Consider the following 19,209-nt stretch of genomic DNA (forward strand, 5'->3'; position numbering starts at 1 on the left):
AAAATGTCCCACATCTCTGTGCTTCAAAAAAAATGTGGACCTCAACTAATAGCTTTTCTTTGGGATTTTTTTTTTTTTAATCTCCTTCCCCACCCCACCCCCAAAAGGGAGGGAATTCCCTGGGATTTCAGCTCTGTAACAATACTGTCCTTAACCCAACTGCCCAGATGCCCAGAGCACAGAAAGCGATTTTGCTCCTCCATAGGAAAATAAACATTGTTGGAGTGGGCTCTGCTGGAGTCGGGGCAGTGCCACCGCACCGGGGAGACCCGGCTCAGCCGCGGCGGGGTCAGACCGACCTGAACCCGGGATGAATAAGAGCAGTGTTAGGCCCTGGGACTGTATGCGCAGGGGGATGCCACTTGGCAGTGACATATTGCTGTGGGAATACACCAACAAGCGGCAACTATTTAGCCTGAAGTCAAGTAATGCAACCAGAAAGATTCAGGTATTAAAGAGCCGTTGGTGATACCCCATGTTCTAACTTGGGCTCCCCTAATATATGAGGTGCCTACGTGTGCCTGTATCAACTGATGACAAGTTTTACCAACTTTTCCCTCCGTTTCTTTTCAGCGTCTGAAGGTGATTGATAGCATAATCAACCCAAGGAGGATTTATGAACATTTACAGAAGACTCTGAGGCAAGTTTCATGTGGGACTTGGAGATTATGTGGTCTTGCCATGGAGGTAGGAACTGGTAAAATAAATAGCACGAATGGAAGAGCTGTCCTGCTTCCAATACACTTCATTAACGAACTCTTCCTCTGCTCACCCTTCTGAATACAAACACACCGGTCCCATATCGGCTCCATCTATTGCCTACAGATTTTATATTTAGACTTACGCAGGCTGCAATTAAGCAAAATAGCTCTCATATGTAAAGTTCATAAACAGAGAGGAGTTCTGGCAGGGTTTGTGCCAAGTCCCGTTCCCCTCTCTGATTGCAGGCCTCTATTGATTTGAGGCGAGCGCGGGAAAGCTGAGCGCAGGCCGTGCCGGAGGCACCTCCAAGCACCACAAGCTGCAAACTCTTCCCAACTTTGCCGAGTTGTCCCTTACGCTTCTCATTTGAGCGTGACTGTCTTGGGCCACGCTGGGAAGCGTGCAAGTCCCCAGCAGGGAGGAGAGGGGTTAAAAATTCAGAGTCGCTGGTTCAAATCCATATTGCAGATGTCCAATTGGCTGCCATTGCCGCTGGCTGGGCCACATGGCCCACCGGGCCGGGGATGGCGGGAGCTGCTCCGGCCTCGCCACTCCTCTTTCGCTTCAAAAGCAGATTTCGTTAAAAAAAAAGCAAAAAAAAAAAAAAAAAAAGCAAAAAAGCAAGCAGGAAAAAAAGCAAGCAAAAGGCAAGCAAGCTGCGGTTACGGAGGTGGGGCTTTCCACACAGGAGGCCCGGGACGGTGAAGCTCCCCCCGGGGTAGGGGCAGGCGGTGGGGCGTCGCGGTGGGGCTCCCTTCGCCGCCTGTCCGTCCGTCCATCCGTCCATCGGTCCGTCCCCCCGCCACACCGCGCTCCTTCACGCATCTTGCTATTCAGCCTGTGCCTTGCAGACAAGGTTACCCCAGAGCGGCTCTGTAATCCTTCACTGAAATAGGCTTTATTGATTGCTCTGGTCTATTGTTCCCTTTTCAAGTCCCCCAAGTTCAAGTTCATCCTGGTGTTACATCATGTCTCGTTGCTAGGAGCAACCAGACAGCCCCAGACGTGACTATCATTAGCAAGAGCGGCGCTGTGCCCTCCCACCGCCCGCCAGCCGCTCTGACGTAGCAGCCCCGCTGCAAACACATTGAAGTATTTATTCTGCCTAATTTATGACCTCCACAGCAAGAGAGACCCCCACTCCAAAAACCAACACTGTTGTATATTTAATTAATCTGTCTTTCTCTGGCACTTGGGAAAGTTAGACAAAGGTCTAATTATTGTGCGTCGCTCCCCACACTTTTCTTTTTGGGATGACTATTTGCATGGGAAAAGAAACGGCGAGGCTGGGCGCGAGTCTCCTCCCTCCAAAACACCTTTTTTTTCTCCCCTGCCCTATTGACATTTCATGAAATACTTTAGCTGCTTAAGGGAATTAGAAAAAAAAAAATCTGATGTGAATGTAACTCCTTCTGAGTTGGTATTCAGTAACACAAATCAACTCATGACATGTTTAAATTTAAATGCTAACCACACACTCTGCGAGTTACTTTAAAGGTTAGTTTTTAATCAATAGAAGTTGCTGACTCCGGAGTTTTTAGCTGCGCAGTGCAGCTCTGGGGCCTTTGTCTAGCGCTGGGCTTTCAAACTTTTTTTTTTTTTTTTTCCTTGAGATGATTTTAGCAATGATTTGCAGACACAGAGTGCTATTGTGCTCCTGACTAGCAACATGTCAATAAAGGAGTAGAGTTACCATGCACTAGGGTGTCAATATGACTCCTGCAGACACTGCTCGGCCTTAATACCCAAGTTAAAACTTAAAATTAACCCTTACAGGATCAGCCCAAACTGCACAACTATTTTTTAAACTTCCCTGATGGGACTCTGGGTCACCTTTACTGAAAAGCTGCTTTTACAGGATCCAAACTCCGAGCACCTCACAAACAGCTGCATCCCTGCAGCCTGTTCCTGCAACCCCACTTTGATGAGATGTTTTATGGGCTGAGGCAGTAGAACCACCAGACAGAGAGTGCATTTACCCACCAGCACCACTCTCAGGATACCGTTTTAATTTAGAGCGTCTTACAGCTGAAATGCACACACAGAATGATCCTCCTTTTCTACTAATCATTTTAATATTAAGATCTCATATCCCTCTCAAGCCTCCTATACATGTCTAAGTCTTCCCGGATTAGGTCTGAAGAGCACCATTGTCCTTCTGAAGCACCTGTGAAACTTCTCTGCGAGGGGACCTCCGTGCATCAAATGAAAACATCTAGGAAGCTCATTGTGCATTTGGAGCCCTCATAGTTGGGATCTGTCAGGGTTGGGTTTTGGTGTGGGTTTTTTTTTTTTTTTTTTTTCTTTTTCCACAGTAGGGGGCTTGCAGGGGAGAAACGGAGCCTGGATCTCTACATTTGGATGGTTGAGGTACTTTTTGCCTTCTTTCAGAAAGTGGTGCAGGCTGTACTCTCACATCTAACCACCTTTACTATATTGTCCCTTCTTGTTCTGTCTGGCTGCACCCAGATGGAGAATACTGTATTGCCTTTCTTAATTTAAAATCTCCATTTAAATCACGGGCACCATCACAATACGCTCAGGATGATATTATCTTCCTGCCTTTTCCTAAAAGAGCCAGTATTTTATTTCCCCTCTATTTACTTTGCAGTACTGTTCTCCCAGCGAATTTAGAGCTAAATGAATCCAGCAGAACGAAAGGTCCTGCTCAGTAAAATTACTAACACACAGTTGTCGGTGCCACTATGGTTCTGTATTGTCCTGCCCAGCATCTCACTGTCCTTCCCCAGTGCTCAAGGTGAAACATCAGAAAGAATTCTGCAGTCCGGTACGAGATCTTCGCTTCCCTTTCTCCAGTCAAATGAAGAAGTAATCTCATCAGGTTGAAAAGTGCTGACTAAGGATTTAATAAAGTGCCTGCAGATGTGTGTCATCTCTAAGGTATTCAACTCATGTAATGCAAAACAGTTCCACATCGAATGTGCTTATAAAATTCTATTTAACCATTGCAGAGCTCTATTTTACTGTTCTCAGAGGAGTATTATCACACTTCCCACCCTCCCCCCCCAATTTACAGCACCATGAAAGTTGAAACTCCACACTGCCAGTATCTGAGAATCCTCACAGTAGTAAGGTTTTATGAACCATAAACAATATCTACTTGACTGAATCCTAAACAGGAAGTCTGAAATGGCAATTAGGTTTCTTTGATAGTGCAAGTCTATTTGTTTCTTCTGCTCTTCTGGAGATAGCAGAGAGACACAAAAATCCTCAAGCCACTTCTGACAATCGGGCCCTTGGTATAGGAAGAACAGCAAGGAAACACTCTGTGATTCAGGATATTTAGAAGAAGAGCTGAAAGTGCCTCATTGACTACACTAGCAGTTTCTTGCCTGTGTCAGGAGCCCAGAAACAGGCCCATTGTTTATTAAAATCTTCTTAAACCAGTCTTCCTGCACGACGGGTTTCACCCCCGGATCCCAAGCCTAACTGCGAGCACCACTCACGTGTTGGAAAACCAGAAAGACAATCAAATGTGAACTTGGTAAATTTACTTCTACCTGCACATCTCCTGCCCTAACAATGAGACCTTTCAGCTCACACAAAAAGCGAGGGTTGTAAAGCAGCCCTATCTGTTTTTCAAATTAAGAAGTTAAACAAAAGTCCTCAAGGGCAAAGTTTAACTCTGCGGAAGGAGGTTGTTAATGTGGAATCCAGAACTGGGTGTGACAGTTGGCTTATTTCTCCGGGCGACGTGGGTTATTTAAGGACATTCACACATTTGAAACTCTGACAAACTCCACACGTAGGAGCTTTTGCTTCACCTAATCCACTTAGGGCTAAGACTTGGTCTGTGCTAGCCATTTTCTTTAGGTTTCAGCCCAGTTTGGCTGCCCAGTGGCAGGATGGGTTGATGCCATTAGGACTTCAAACGCAGCTGCCGCGGTGCTGTGGCTGTTGCTGCCCCGGGCATGGCTGTGCTTGCAGGAAGCTATCACTGCACGGGCCCGGGCGGGAAAATCCACCTTTGATAAGAGTCTAAACAAAAAAACCTTGAAGCTTTAGAGCTCGCCGTCAAAGCGGCTGTTTGAACAGTTGAGCTGAACCTGAACCACCACCGTCAGGCACCTGAGTGGATTCATCAGGGTGCATCAGTTCAGTTGTTTTGTTTGGGGCTGACACTGCAGTCACCACAAGAACTTCAAGGCAATCAAAAATATTAACCCTAGGAAGGTGGACTGGGGTAACGGGTCCTTCTGGTTGCAATGATAAAATGAGGATAAAGACCTAAGCAGCAAACTGGGCCTTTTGACATCACCTTGTGAGAGGTCTTGGGAGGGCTCTTCCCCTGGTGGGTCATTTGAAAGCAAGGGGCCAAAGGTTTTGATGCAGTTTCAAATGGGCTACCAGGGTGAGTGAAGGCAGTGGGAGTACAGCTTCTGGTGCAACTGGCTGGAGGGTTCTTGGAGATAAAGCAACTGCCTTTGGTTTACCTCATGTCTGAATTCATCCCACTTTTCTATTGTTTTCCCTCAAATTTCTCCAGGCATGAAATGTGATCTTGCCACGTAAACCAAAAGGTGAATATTAAAGACAAGGTCACCTTTGTGCCTATGGAAGTTATTTTCTTAGTGCTGGGATTAATTATTTAGTAATTATATTTTCTAAAATGAATTACCAAGAGGGACATAAGTAGCATGTTGGTCATCCCCAAGGGGACACAGAACAGTGAGTGAATCTTCTGGTTGTCCAACATCCACACCCAGGAGAGTCACACTCCCCACTACGAGTGTATTTATTCTGTCTCGAAGAAGATAAAACCCATCCCGGGAGGGACACAAGTCTCCAGGCGATGTGTACAGTAGCTCTGCGTCCAATAGTTTTTGCAAGAATGCCAGTTGTGGCAAACTGCATTAAATTACGTGCAATAATTTTGTAATATGGACTTCTGCCTGCTGACTATTAAAAATGTATAGTAGTCCAAACCACTTCCCTCCTGGGACCAACAAACTCACTTCAGGCAAGATTTCTGCTTGGGTTCAAACCTCAAGTTGGGAACAGCTAGTGTTTTTAACTAAATCACCCCAAACCCTCCCAAACCTATGAAAACACTCTCGTACAGTAACTCCTGCTGTTGTTCCAGACATCTGAATGTTCCAGTAAAGTGTCCCAGCTGGCCCCAGATGTTTCTTAAGTATAAAGCAATGCTCTGAGCAGTGGACCCCCTGCTGCCCGAACCTGAAGCTCAGCGGATTAAAGATTGACTGTGCTATGACATATTCGCATTTAGCCTGAATATAATACAGCAAAGACTTATCAATGGCAAATGTTTGAAATGTAATCCAGCCAACAGAGTAGGCTGGCACTTTGAATATGATGTATAAATAATGTATGGGAACTTAAGATCTAAATTAGATCTACAGGAAGAAAACTTTCCCTTTTCTCTGACTCTAAAAGAAAGTTCTCTCACAATGAGGTCATTTTTATGGCTGTCTTTCGGCTTCCAATTTTGCTTTTAGACACAGGGTCTTCCTTTTACTTGGGGAACTTTTTGTGATTTAAAGTTTGCTTCCAGTTTTCTAAAGAGTTCAGCAGAGAAGTTTGTGTATTTGTTAGTAAATTGACTTTGAAAGCTGCAGAATAACTTCTAAACTTTGCATGGGAGGCTGAAAGCTAACTGCAGTAACACTAAACCGTAACCCTCACTGTTTAAAACAGAAAAAAAAAAGGGGGGGGGGAGGGGGGGGGCAGTGAAAGAGAGAGAAAAAAAGAAAGGGAGAAAGAGGGAGAAACAATCCCATTTTGGTTTTTGTTAGAGGACGGCATACTACATAGATCAGAGACTTTTCAAAAAATAAAAACCCCCACTGTACACAAAGCACAGGAAAATGTGAGGAAAAAAGGAAAAACCTAAAAGCAGCTTAGAATGTGTTAACTCTGCCATTCTGTCAGCTTAAAGAGTATTTTATGCTTGATCAACAGCTCTCTTTTATTATGCTTTTCTTTCATTCATTCAAGACATCAAAGACCAGAACCACCAGTGTACCTGATCTACCAGAAGAACTTGTAAGGGTGTTCTAAAGAAACGGGGGTATTGGGAGCCAGACACCCCTGCGGACAAGGCAGTTCAAAGAGAATATTTCAACAATGATTACATTTTGTAAATCTTTGTACGAAAGACAGCTTATTTCCTGCTTTTTTCATGAAAAATAGATTCTATCCATTAAAGTGAGCCCACAGTATGAAAGTTACTTGAGATCTGAGGTACAGCAAGCGGATTAAGTGGATGGTGAGATGAAATCTTTGAGAGAGACGATGGCTTTCTCTGATATTTGTCGCTGCCATAAGGTTTTCTGACTGGGACAGAAACTCCCTTCCCCCCCCATTATTTATTTGTAGACTTGCTCATGGGCAGTGAAGACTGTTGTAAAAGCAAAATAAAGCAAAATGAAACAGAAAGGAAAATTGTAACAAATAAAGGAACTAAGAAAACAAATGGCTGCAAAAAGCTTTTGACATGTTTAAAAGAATATATATGTGTGTGTATATATATATATTTGCCTTGTTCCCAAAATTGCAGGCTAGCCATTTAAATCCAGCAGACAACTCTGCAGCGCTGCACACAGACTCAAGCCAGCTGTTTACTTTTCAAAGCCCGTGGTGGTTTCTGCATTGATAAACTATATAACCTCACACACACAGAAGGGATTTTAGCTATGCCAGACCTCATTGCTGTGTCCCAATCTCTTTATGCGTTGTTACAGAACAAAAATGATCCTAACACAAACCCTGAAATAATATCTTGCTCCAGAAAGGACATCTTTGTAGATATTTCTGAGTTACTGCCAAAAATAAATTTTTTTTTTTTTGCTCATTCATCCTTTCAAAGATTTGCTATAAACACAGCCAAAATTGTTTGGGAGTAATCAGAAATGACCAAAATATGACCCACCAGCCAAGTACAGCTTAGCGGGGGAGGAAGGTGCCCCAACGCCTGCAGCTCAGCCAGCAGCCACCTCTGCCACCACACCTGGGTGACACTCGCCAGCATTGGCACTTCTCCTTCTCCCCTGGTACACACATCGCCTTTGGCAAGGGAAAAAGGAAATGGCAGTATGGATTTTATCAAAAAAGACAAGTTTAAAACCTGCCTCATGGTTTACATCTACTATTGGGATTTAAAAGTAAATATACTGTGAAGGAGTTTTAAAATTCTGCACTTTATGCCTCTCTTTTTTACACAGCTCTGTACTTTCCTCTGCTGGAAGCACGGTTACATTTGCTAGAGAGTGCAACACTTTAGTATTTCTCATACTAAATCTTGCTTATTTCTTTCCTTTTATGAAATAAAGTGTGCATCAGGACTTGGATCCATTTATAACTTCACACTAGGATCTCCCATGGAAACTGGGATGGCAGACGCACTGCTGTGATGGGACTTTCCAGCATTTTGCTAGAAAAACACGATCCTTTCGGGAATAGCCGTGAGCTCGCTCCCCAAAACTACAGCGCCTGCATTGTCCTGGGTTTCCCTGTGCCGCTGGACACAGCACAAAGCTGGTGGGTGCACAGGGACTTCCTAGCCCTGATAGTGGGTACACAGGGATCCCACAGCTCTGATAGTGGGTGCATGGGGACTCCCTAGCCCTGATTGTGGGTGTATGGGGATCCTCCAGCCCTGATAGTGAGTGCACAAGAACCCCACAGCCCTGATTGTGGGTATACAAGACTGATGGGTGCACAGGGCCCCCACATCCCTGAATGTATTTGCACAGGGACCCACTAGCACGGCTACCCGCTGGCCCTGATGGTGCACAGAGAGCCCAAGCCCTGGCTCCCAGCCGCTAACAGCCTCGGTCTGGCTGTGCCGGGCTCCGGCAGCGTGTTTGCAAGTTCAAGTTCAGGTTTAAGTGAAATAAAACGCTCCTCGGGAGTCTGCAGCCAGCCCTCATTTACATGTGATCCCTCTGAACTTCGCCTGCGCCAGCGCGCCCTGTTTCCAGGGCCCGCCGAAGGAATGTTTTACAGTTAGAGCCCGCAGTGCTTTCTCAGGCATTTTAGACCCAGAGGCCCAAGTTTCAAGCTGTAGCATTAAAAGTTTCCACAGAGCTACTGCAGAGAGAGGGAGGAAAAGGGGGGCTTGGGGTGGGGGGGAGGAGGGAAATGAGGAGAACAATATCGTCTTAATTGTCTCTATATAGCTCCACAGTTAAAGTATTACTTTTTAAAGGGACATAATTTATTCTGGAGGCACGGTGTTATAACAACCAGTACATACTTTCACTGCGGCGTAACCCGCTCTATTCTTCATTGTGCTCTCTGGTTTTGTTGCTTTTGCAGAACTCCTTGTTACCCAGTCCCCTATACTGTACTTACAGTTTTATTCAATTTAAGCCAGTTCCTGCAGTCCTCAGGCCAGCAAAACACCCCTGAAATCTCAGGAGTTTTGCCTGCCCCAGGACTGTAAAAATAATCTCCCTGCGACCACCGTGTCCCACCCACCCCCCCCAAAAAAAAAAAAGAAAAAGAAAAAGTTTCTTTAACTTTCATTGCTTTAAGACAAATCAGGGAAAGTCATCCAAAGAAAATCAACCCCCAGTCTGGGCCTCCCAAGCTGGGTTTGCAGCGAGACAGCCTGAGCCGAGCGCACACACGTACACAGGCGCTCGGGGGGTGTGCTCCTGGGACTCTCCTTCCCAATCCCATGCTGGCAGGGAGCAATGGAGCAACTGGAGCTATGTGAGGAGCCCGCAGGGCTGAGGGGTCCCAGCGGGATGGGCTGCTTGGCCAGCAAGTTGCTGCAGAGGCTCTGGCTCTTTGCTTTACAGTTTGGGGTACAAAAGGAAATGTTCAGCTGCTTTTCTTGACTGCCCCGGGAGTACTTTATAAGAAATGAGGGAAGAGAATAACTTGAACTAGAGAGGAAAGTGAATGCTCCCTCCAAAATGCCCCCCAAAGACTGGTCTGTGCCCACAGTGGATGCCTGTGCGTGAAGCAGACAAATGAGCAGCCCCGCTGGGAGAGCAAAGGCAGTGTGCACGGCCAGATAAAAACAGGGCAAAAAATAGGGGGGCTAAGTTGGCAGAGAGCCGGGAGGGAATTGGGCTGTGGGCAGCAGGAACAGTGGGGCTGGCAGGGTGCACACTGGGCAGGTGCAGACGGACAGAGGGATAGCGTGGGAGCTGGGGACTCCAGGACAAGGAGGCCATGACAACAGAATGTTTTTGGATGTGGGCAGAGAAAAGTTGGGTTTGGAGACCGCAGAAAAGGAAGAGGAACTGGGGTTTTGGCAAGTCCTAGGCGTACTGGGCAAGGAAATCAAAACCAGTCTCCAAATTAACATAGACAGAAATAGGGGCACAGAGGCAACTCTGGTGTTTTTGCCACATTGACCTTGAAATTGAAGTAGACAGTGAGCTGGAGGAATAATGAATCAAATCAGCAACAAACCCAAATCTCTCCTTAAAAAAAGAAAGCCAAGGGGGCATGGAGCTGAACAAAAACCCCTCCTGCACACAAAAACTTTCCATGTCTGGGTTTCTCCTGACTCTTCGTACCTTGCTAAACAGAACAAACTGCTCTAAGAAAAATGGAAGGCTGTTCACCATGTTCAGTGCACAGCCCCTGGGACTTCTCCTAGTATGCCATGAGGAGCCACCATCCAGGGACGGTCAATGAGTTCTCTACAGCTCTGTCAGGGCCCTTGGGATTGGGATGACACAAGAGATGGGTGAGCCCAGCAAGGAATGGCCACCTCAGGCTTTGGAGATAGCTTTCTAGTGGAGAAATGGGAAAAGCCTTTGCAGCACATGATCTGCCTTTGGATGAGGAGGGATGTATTAGACATGGTTGGCTAAAGGGAGTTGGGTCTTGGCCTAGCTTGGAGTGATTTTCACACATACTATGAGATGCCAGTGAAAGTCCTGGTGGAGTGTAAAGTCATTAAATGAGATGAAATTAAACAATTTAGTTATTTCTGCTTCATCATATTTGTGCAGTATGGCAGGCAGAATGAATTACTACTAATGATCAACTCTAGTAATACTAATTAAACTATCTCAATTTAATTAATACTAACAGAGAAAACACAGAATTACTAATGTAAACCTTGAACTGAAAATCAAAAGGAGCCTCTTTGCTTTTATGAGTCACTGAATTGGATGTTTTCTCTGAAAACAGACTGTATAGAAGTGGCTCTCTGTACTTGGTAAGGAAACTGCTCCATTGTACAGAGAATGACAGCTTTCCTACATCTATTTTTTTTTTTGCCTTTTTGATACATTGCTACTTTTACTCCTTGTATTCCTGAAAAGCCTCAAGCAGAAGAATCTGAACCCTGCTTTGAGTCACACAACATCCAAGGGACTGATAAAGCAGTTGCCACTACTGGGACAAATTCTGCCTGTGTTTCTACTGTTAGGAAGACAATGAGGTTATAAAGAGCCTGTGAAACCTCCCTTGCTGGGAATGAAGCAGATGGAACGTAACTCGGCCTATACTATTAGATATAGCCTTACAAGACCACTAAACTGGGAAAAATGCTCAAACTGAACCCATCTCTACAGCAAGGAAGATTGCTTTGGAGTCACTGAGAGATAATATTGGTAGCCACAAAATAAAAGCTCTAGAGATACATAATGACTGCACTGCAAGCCCTCCCCATAAAGAAAACATCCATTTTAACCTTTATCTCTTTTGAAAAAGGCTAGATTTACTCTACTGTGCATAGCTCTAAGCAAAATACCACCACGATTAAACAAAAATGTTGTATTTCTAAAACAAACTCCTGCCAGTAACAGATCTTCCATCTCCAATTGTCATTGACTTCAATGAACATCCAGTTGAGCCCAGTACCACGGATTCACAGACACAACCTTTAACCCAAAAGACTACAACAAAGTCCTTAAAAAAAAAAAAAGAGATCCAAGCAAGGAGCATTATGTGTAAGAGTGTTCTTGCAAAATCTCAGATCTCATTGTTTAGCACATGCAAGAATGAAAATACCCAACCTCACAGAAAAATTTCATTTTAAACATTATTCTTTTTTTTTTTTTTTCCAAAGATACTTTTTTCTGTTGTCATATTGAGAAAGATGTTGTAGCAAAAGCACAAAAGGATACCTAAAGATCTCTAAAGCTGCTCCATGCGATGTAGAAATTACCATGTTCGGCCCCAAAGGTGACTGCATTTTATTGGTGGTGACTTTTGTTACTCCTATCTCATAATTAAAATTACATTCTGTTGACTTCTGAAATGTATTTAGCTGCATCTTTTCATGTGTAATAACTACTATCTGTAGAGATGATATAAGAATTGGGTCATGCAAGTGAACATGCCTGAAAATATTATGATTATAGTGTCAGTACTGTTTTCAAAATTGAATATTAATAACCAAAGAAACCAAAGGCTACATAGTTAAGCCTACAAGATATGTTCACATTTAGCCTTTGGAATTTTATTAGATTTAATTTGTTTTTTTTTAATCCTGGTTTTGAATTAAACTTTTTGAGATCTACCTCTATTAAAGTAGAATATACCATAAAAACAAACACCTAAACCAGGATGATTTGTTGTTCTGAACTAAAATTAGGTAAATTTTGAAAGCTACAGCTCAGCCTGCTGTTAGTAATCCTTACTAAGAACAGGCACCTTTGTTAAATTTGAAATATAAACAGGTCTTCACAAAACTGCAGCAATTTTGCTGATTTTCTTTTCAAGGCCCAGTCCTTCCCCTGTATGCTGTTTACATTTCTCTGGGATAGTCCAGCGCTAGGGGAGGTCATGCTTGGTGTCTTGCTGCAAAATAGAGAGTCTTTCCCTGGTTTCTCATCTGTTGGTCCCTTTTTATGAAATTTAGTATAAATTTCAGAGCAGGGTAGTCTATTTTGCAAGGTGTTCACCTCTGGAGCTTATTTATTCCTTGACCTCTGTGTTAAGGCCATTAAGCAAAGGTGATTCTTAGAACAGAGGTAGCTTAATGTCTGTCCATGGAGAAGGATGTAGGGATTGTGGCCTTTAATTTTTGACCTTCGTTGAAAATTGTGCTCCTAATCCTTTGATTGCAGAATTGTTAAAAAGTATATATGGCAGTTGGCAAAAATCTTAATGTCCCACTAAATGCAAAAGCCATAAATTCAGCTGCTGACCTTTTTCATCCAGGTCACATGTGACACCTACTGGAGTTTGTCAGGCTGGGTGGAATTTATGGAGCTCATATAGACATCAGCTGCAAAAGCTGAACTTTCATGAAATGTCTTTCAAAGGCACTTCCAAAACCCTTGTAAAAAGTCAGTATGTCTTTTTTTAAGGGTATATGTTCTACGTGCATTTTAAAAGGTCTCATCATGCCATCTCTGCAAATCTTCAACACTTGGGAAACTTCAGCTTTTGGATTATTGCTCTTTACAAAAGAGAGAAAACAGAGAAATCAAGCCAGGCATGTAATTACTGTGATTACCAACTTCCAGCACCCCCTTTCCAAAGCTACAGAAGACACCAAACCTCTGCACTCTCCTTCCTTTCTTATGCCCATCTCTCTGCTCCTCTCTGAGATCAGTTGTACTGATGGCATATCATCAGCCAGAGAAATGTGATTTGATAGTACCCTAAAGCAGTTGCAAAAGAAGGAAAGGAATACAAAAACCTACTCAGGTCCACACCATGAGCGTGAGATAATCCCTTTGCTGCCATGTAGCACCCTAACTGTCACAATTAATAATGTAGAAGGAGCTGATTAACTTAAGTGAAGTGCTCTCCAATGTGTAAACACATAAAGATCTATAGGGCAAAAGAGGAAAGAATGAACAAAACGTCATTTTTATATTTTATGTGGACACATTCTTGCTTTCTATTCTGCTCTTGTAACAATTACTGTAGTAGCCACTCTGACAGAGTCAATAAATCGATCTGGGACCTGATGCAGCAGTGAGGCAGACTAATCCAATACAGCATTATCTGCAATGGAGGCTGGGGGCAGGCATGGGGTGGTCAGGAAATCAGCCAAGTGAAGTAAAAGCAGTGAGAGGCACATAACTATAATCCTGCCTTCTACTTGTTTGGTTTGTATGTGTACCTATGCACGTGTGTGTCTGAATAAATGTGCAGCTCTGCAGGAGGAAAGTGCACTGCCCATACTGTACCTCCAGTGTCAGAGAATCATAGAACAGTTTGGGTTGGCCAGGACCTTAAAGATCATCTAGTTCCAGCCCCCCTGCCATGGGCAGGGTCACCTTCCACTAGATCAGGTTGCTCAAGGTCCCATCCAGCCTGGTCTTGAACACTTCCAGGGATGGGTCATTCACAGCCTCTCTGGGCAACCTGTTCCAGTGCCTCACCACCCTCACATTGAAGAACTTCTTCCTTACATCAGATCTAAATCTACCCTCTTTCAGTTTAAAGCCATTAGTGCTTGATGGGGTGCTTGGTGCCATGGGTTAGTTGTTTAGGTGGTGTTGGATTGGTTGATGGGTTGGACGCGATGATCTTGAAGGTCTCTTCCAACCTGGTTTATTCTATGTATTCTATGTCCTGTCACTACATGCCCTGTTGAAAAAGCCTCTCTCCAGTTTTTGTCCTTAAAATACTCCAGTCACAGGACTCTCTAGTTCCACGAGGATCAGCACCCACCCTGATTTAATGATACTGGCAGCATGACTGACAAATGGAAAGATCTGATGACTCTCTCCCCCACCACACCAAAGCTGGTACCTCCTCCCCTTTCCAACTGCAAATGTCCATTGAACAACAAACCTGGGAGTCGCCTTCCATGTACTCTGTACCTGAGAACATAGGAACTATCTTTTTTTTGTCAGCTTACATGGTCACTTGAATCTGGTATTATGTTGCACTTCTCTTGGGAGGAAGTTGCAAGAATCCCCATAGAGAAGATGGACCAAAATGATCTGGCCTAAGGGGAAGCTTCTTCCCAGCCCCATGCAGTAAATGGAGGGCCTTGTAAATCCATGCTAGCGGGGAATATGGGATTGAAAAAAATAAAAATAAAAGAAAGTTTCCCGCTGAATGGAAAAAAGAAAACTGTTTTTTGGCAGAAGTTCTTCAAGAAGGAGAACATAGGCCATTGTTATTATGAAGACTTTTCAATGAAAACACAGAAAATCATTGCCTTTTAGAGTAATTGTTTAGCTAAAGAAAGGTTACACAGCTTGTAGAGAATTTAGTAAGAAATTAAATCTCTCCAGCTCATTCATCATATTTCTGCATTTGCCAACTCTTCCCACCAGGCCCACACTTACTTCTTCTCTCTCTTCTCCCCTACTGTGGAGCATAAGTAATGGCCATAAAACCCGCAGAAAGGGTGCCTAACGCACAAGCTTCCTGTTTATTGTCAGGAAGGGAGGGGGGAAAAAAAGGCAGTAAGTTTAATTGCTTAGTTTGGGAAATTTGTCTGTGTCCATTGTAAATAACTGTATGGTTTATCTATTGGAAATAAGATGCTTAGTGTTCACTTCCAAAAAAAAGTCTGAACTGCTCACTGGAGCCTGCAAGGAGGAGGAATAAAAAGCAGAGGAAAAAGGATCCTCCCTGCTGAGGACTAGCCCAGGCACTTCTGGACTGATTTGGCTCCAACCCACTTTGAAGATAAGGCCACATGGTGGTAGGGGAAGTTCTCTATGAACCTTACCTTTATAGTGCAGTATGTGCTTTCTTCTTGAGGTGTACTGTTCTCTGATGCTTTGTAAGAACTGATCTGAGAGGGAAATTTCATACCACCCCTCTGCATGAAAGCTCAATTAAATGGGCTTTGTGCACTGAGCTGGGCATGCAGTGAAGGGGATGGGAGTTGAGGAGTGACCCTGATTTCCAGTCACCTTTGTATCTCCTGTCTGTGGAGCACACTCTGGACTTTCATTAGCAGCTGTGATCAGAACAGCATGTTCACACTTAGGCTGCACTGGGGACACGTGGTTATGGAGCTATTATGTGATTAGGGGCACATCAAGAGCACCACAGCTGCATGCGGGCTCTTTGCTCCCATCATGGTGGAACCATCTCAATTTTAGTTCAGCAAAGGATTCAGCCAACATTTCCTTGACTGATTTTGACAATAGGAAAGAGCGAGTTTAATATGGGCAAACACAAAGCAAAGGCAGGATCTGAAATCTTCTTTCAGCTTCTCTATCAGCAGATGCTTGATAGAGACTGACACTACATTTTCTACACATGGTGTCTCTAGGCTTACACAACAGTTTCAGAGCAATCTCTAGGCCACACACAAGATCAGGCCAATGTAGCTGCTTCCTGAGTGGGAGATGGAAGACAGCACCAATATTCGGGGCATGTATCAGTATCTTGATGCCACTGGTTCTGCAGCAAAATACTTTTTTGCTCAGGGATCAAAACTTTCAGTTGCCATAATAGGGCTCAAGCCCACAAGAACCCATCCTTCTTCACTGCCCTTCAGCCCAGGCAGTTACTGTAAATTAAGGGTCACATAAACAACTTTCTCTTTTTGCATGCTCAACTGTTCATTATAATGATTCTGATTTTCATCTCTGTTTTGGGTCTCACATTTCTTGTGTCTATTGCAAGTCTCTAATAGGAAAGAGATCCATGAAGTAACAAGGCCCTTGCATGCTAGGGAGCAATGTAAAATTCAGATGGCACTTTATGCACTGTGTATCTCTGCTCTGGGTGTTGAAGGAGAGCAGTCTTCGCTTCCTGTTGTCAGATCTCTGTTAGGTTTGGAAGGAGAGAGGTGCCTCTAACTTCAGCAGCTCTGGAAAGTAGCAGTCCCACAACCCAGAACTGTGGTTCTGTATCTGCTCTCTGCAAATTTCTTTTCTTTACCCAGGACAGACATTATTCATGTGTGGAAATGATCTGAACCTGATACTACATTTGCTACTACAGAGCACGAAAAGGAAGTCAAGGCTGCTTAAAAGTGCTTGGCAGTTAAGGTTCTTCCAAAGCCAGGTGTGCTGGTGGAGAATATGTAATTCTCAGGAGACTTAACTGGTTTGAACAAATGCCTCCAGATTAGTGTTATCTTCTCTCCTGCTTCACCTCAGGCTAAGTATTCTTATCCTGGGGAGGAACAGTCAACAAGCAACAAGTAGTACTGGCCTGGCTTATAAATAGTTCTGCTCAGAACGCCAAAATAAAAGGCCTGATCTTGTTCCTGCAGTCTCTCACGTTCTCTGCACATCCACTGCAATATATGAGGAGCCACACGCACCCCATACACTTCTTTTGAACACAAACTGCCCCACAAAGTGAAGTGGTGGTTCAGCTGTTAGCACATTTTGCTGGAATGCCACCAGATCTTGACCTTGCCCTGCCTCCCCGAGGGCAGGAGGTACAGCCTGTCTGACCAGAGCCGTTCCTGGGAGCTGGGAAACTGGAGAGAATGAGCAGGGTGCAGAGGCAGAGACGGACAGGCAGCTTGTGGTACTCATTAATAAAGCACATCAATATGGGTGGAGTGGGAGCCCAGCAGCTCTGCGTCCCCTCCTGATGATGCAAAGGGCAAGGCACTATGGCAGGGGGTCAGTGAGAAGCAAAAATGGAAAATCCCTGTAAAGCAGGGCACACGTTTGGTTTGTTAAAAGCCGAATGTGTGCTGTGTGCACTGGTTTCTTTCTTCCATAGGGTGGCAATGAAACCTGGGCACAAAACAGCTACACAGTTTTCAGCTGCAGGAGCGATCGCTCTGGAGAAGCTGCAGTAGCTTCTATTCAAGGTGCTGACTTTGATCTATGAATCCTATATGCTTTTGGGCCTTGCTACCTTTGGGGCTGCTTCCTTGCCTCCCCCCAGCCTGTGCCACCTCCAGCCGCGGTGAGGGGCATCACCTGTGCCACACTCCTCCAAAATAAGCATCTAGGCAGCAGTAACTGGCTGTTATCACAGAAGGACCATCTACTCTGGAATTTGCCTCCCTCCTTAGTCTGACAGAGCTCACATCTGCTAACCTACAGGACACAGCATCAAGCTCATTTTTTTCTCATGCCCTTTGTTTTAAAATGCTGCCGGTGAAAAATTGCAGGCTGCAGTTTGCTCTCTAAAAGGATCATGGGCAAGCAAAAATAGTCTCTCAAAAGGAAAGTAATTGTACAATTAGATTTGTATATGCACCTGAGGCATAGGGTGGGTTTTTTAGAGATAAATAAAAGCCTGAAAGAAGCAGCTATAAAGATACCACTGTCTAATTCATGAATGCAGATCTAAAGAATCACAGAATGTTAGGGGTTGGAAGGGACCTTGAAAGATCATCCAGTCCAACCCCCCTGCCAGAGTAGAAGCACCTATACCAGATCACACAGGAAGGCATCCATGCAGGTAGAACTGCTAACTTAAAGAAGTTAGCAGTTTCCTTACTTATAAACATTTTGCTAAACGTCACTATTCCCCCCTCCTGACTTACTCTGGATGTGGTTCACAATGTCCATTTTGCTACGTGGGTCTTCATAAGGTTGGTAGCAAGAGTGTGGCTGTGCTTCTGACCTTGCTGCTTTTCAGACTTGTCTTTCTGCCTAGATAAGCTTGTTTGACTTTGGGGATTTGTCTTATACTTTGTTGTGCTAGGTAAGTTTGAGCCTTTTGTTTCAATTATTTTGTCTTACAAGGGATGAGCTCTACCCCAAGCACCACTGTAGCTGGGTGGCTCCAGGGCATCACTAGGGAAAGTCTGAAAAGACAAGACCTTGCCTTACTATACCTGATCTGATTGTAGCTTTGGGATTGTGCAGAGGCAGAAGCAGAAAGAGCGTCTACTTCTTCTAGAAAATAGTTTCATCTTTTCCTAGAGAACAGTAAGGGAATAAAGATCTGGTTTTGTGCTTAACTGAATTTTAGAAACTAAGTAGCATGAACCTAATACAAAGCATGTTTAGATTAAAGAGGATGTTTTCTGAAACAGCTGGACAAGAGGGTGCATGATACACTTTCTATCCCAAGTAGAGAAGAAAACCATACAGTTTCTCACAGGTTGTAAAGGAGCTGATCCTCTACCTAGGTGCCTGCAGCAGGAGGCAGTTTCTGCTCTGTGCATCTTCATAACCTCACTGTAACCTTCCAGCACACAGGCTGCTGGCAGGTAGCAGGGGTTAGCTGGAGCAGGCACGTGTTGCTTAGGAGCTGTTTTTAGCATCCGAAGTACAATTTCCAGGAAGATGCAGGGTAAGTAGGTAGCAAACAGGACTCAGCCTAGTAAACAATGTTTAGTGTGAAGTGGAGCTGCAGCACAGTGAGCACGGCATGCTGATCCCTAAAGGAATTTTGTTCTATAGAGCAAAGTGAAAGCATTAAAGATCAGCAAACATTGCTCAGAGTGGGGAGTGAAGGCAAACTCTGGTCACAAAGAGCAGGTTGCCAGTTTACTGTTACCAGCTGCACGTACTCTGAGCACATATCCTATGTTTCACAATTGCTTTTGTCGCTTGGTTAGGAAAAAACAAACAAACAAACAACAACCCAAAACTCAGAAGCCTGTATTAGTGTTGTTGCTAGTGATAGGCTACTCCCTAATTAATGTGATGGGACTTTCCCATTCCTCTGCCACTCTCCTTATTACAAGTCCTTGGCAAT

General features: G+C 44.2%; 1 protein-coding gene across 14 annotated transcripts in view; it reads right to left on the minus strand.

The window, feature by feature from the left end:
- Positions 1-19,209, minus strand: part of NFIA (nuclear factor I A) — a 359,804-nt gene that overhangs the window by 1,781 nt on the left and 338,814 nt on the right. The window lies entirely within an intron of this gene.

Source organism: Dryobates pubescens, chromosome 11 (genome assembly GCF_014839835.1).
Source record: "Dryobates pubescens isolate bDryPub1 chromosome 11, bDryPub1.pri, whole genome shotgun sequence".
Classification (NCBI taxonomy): Eukaryota; Metazoa; Chordata; class Aves; order Piciformes; family Picidae; genus Dryobates; species Dryobates pubescens.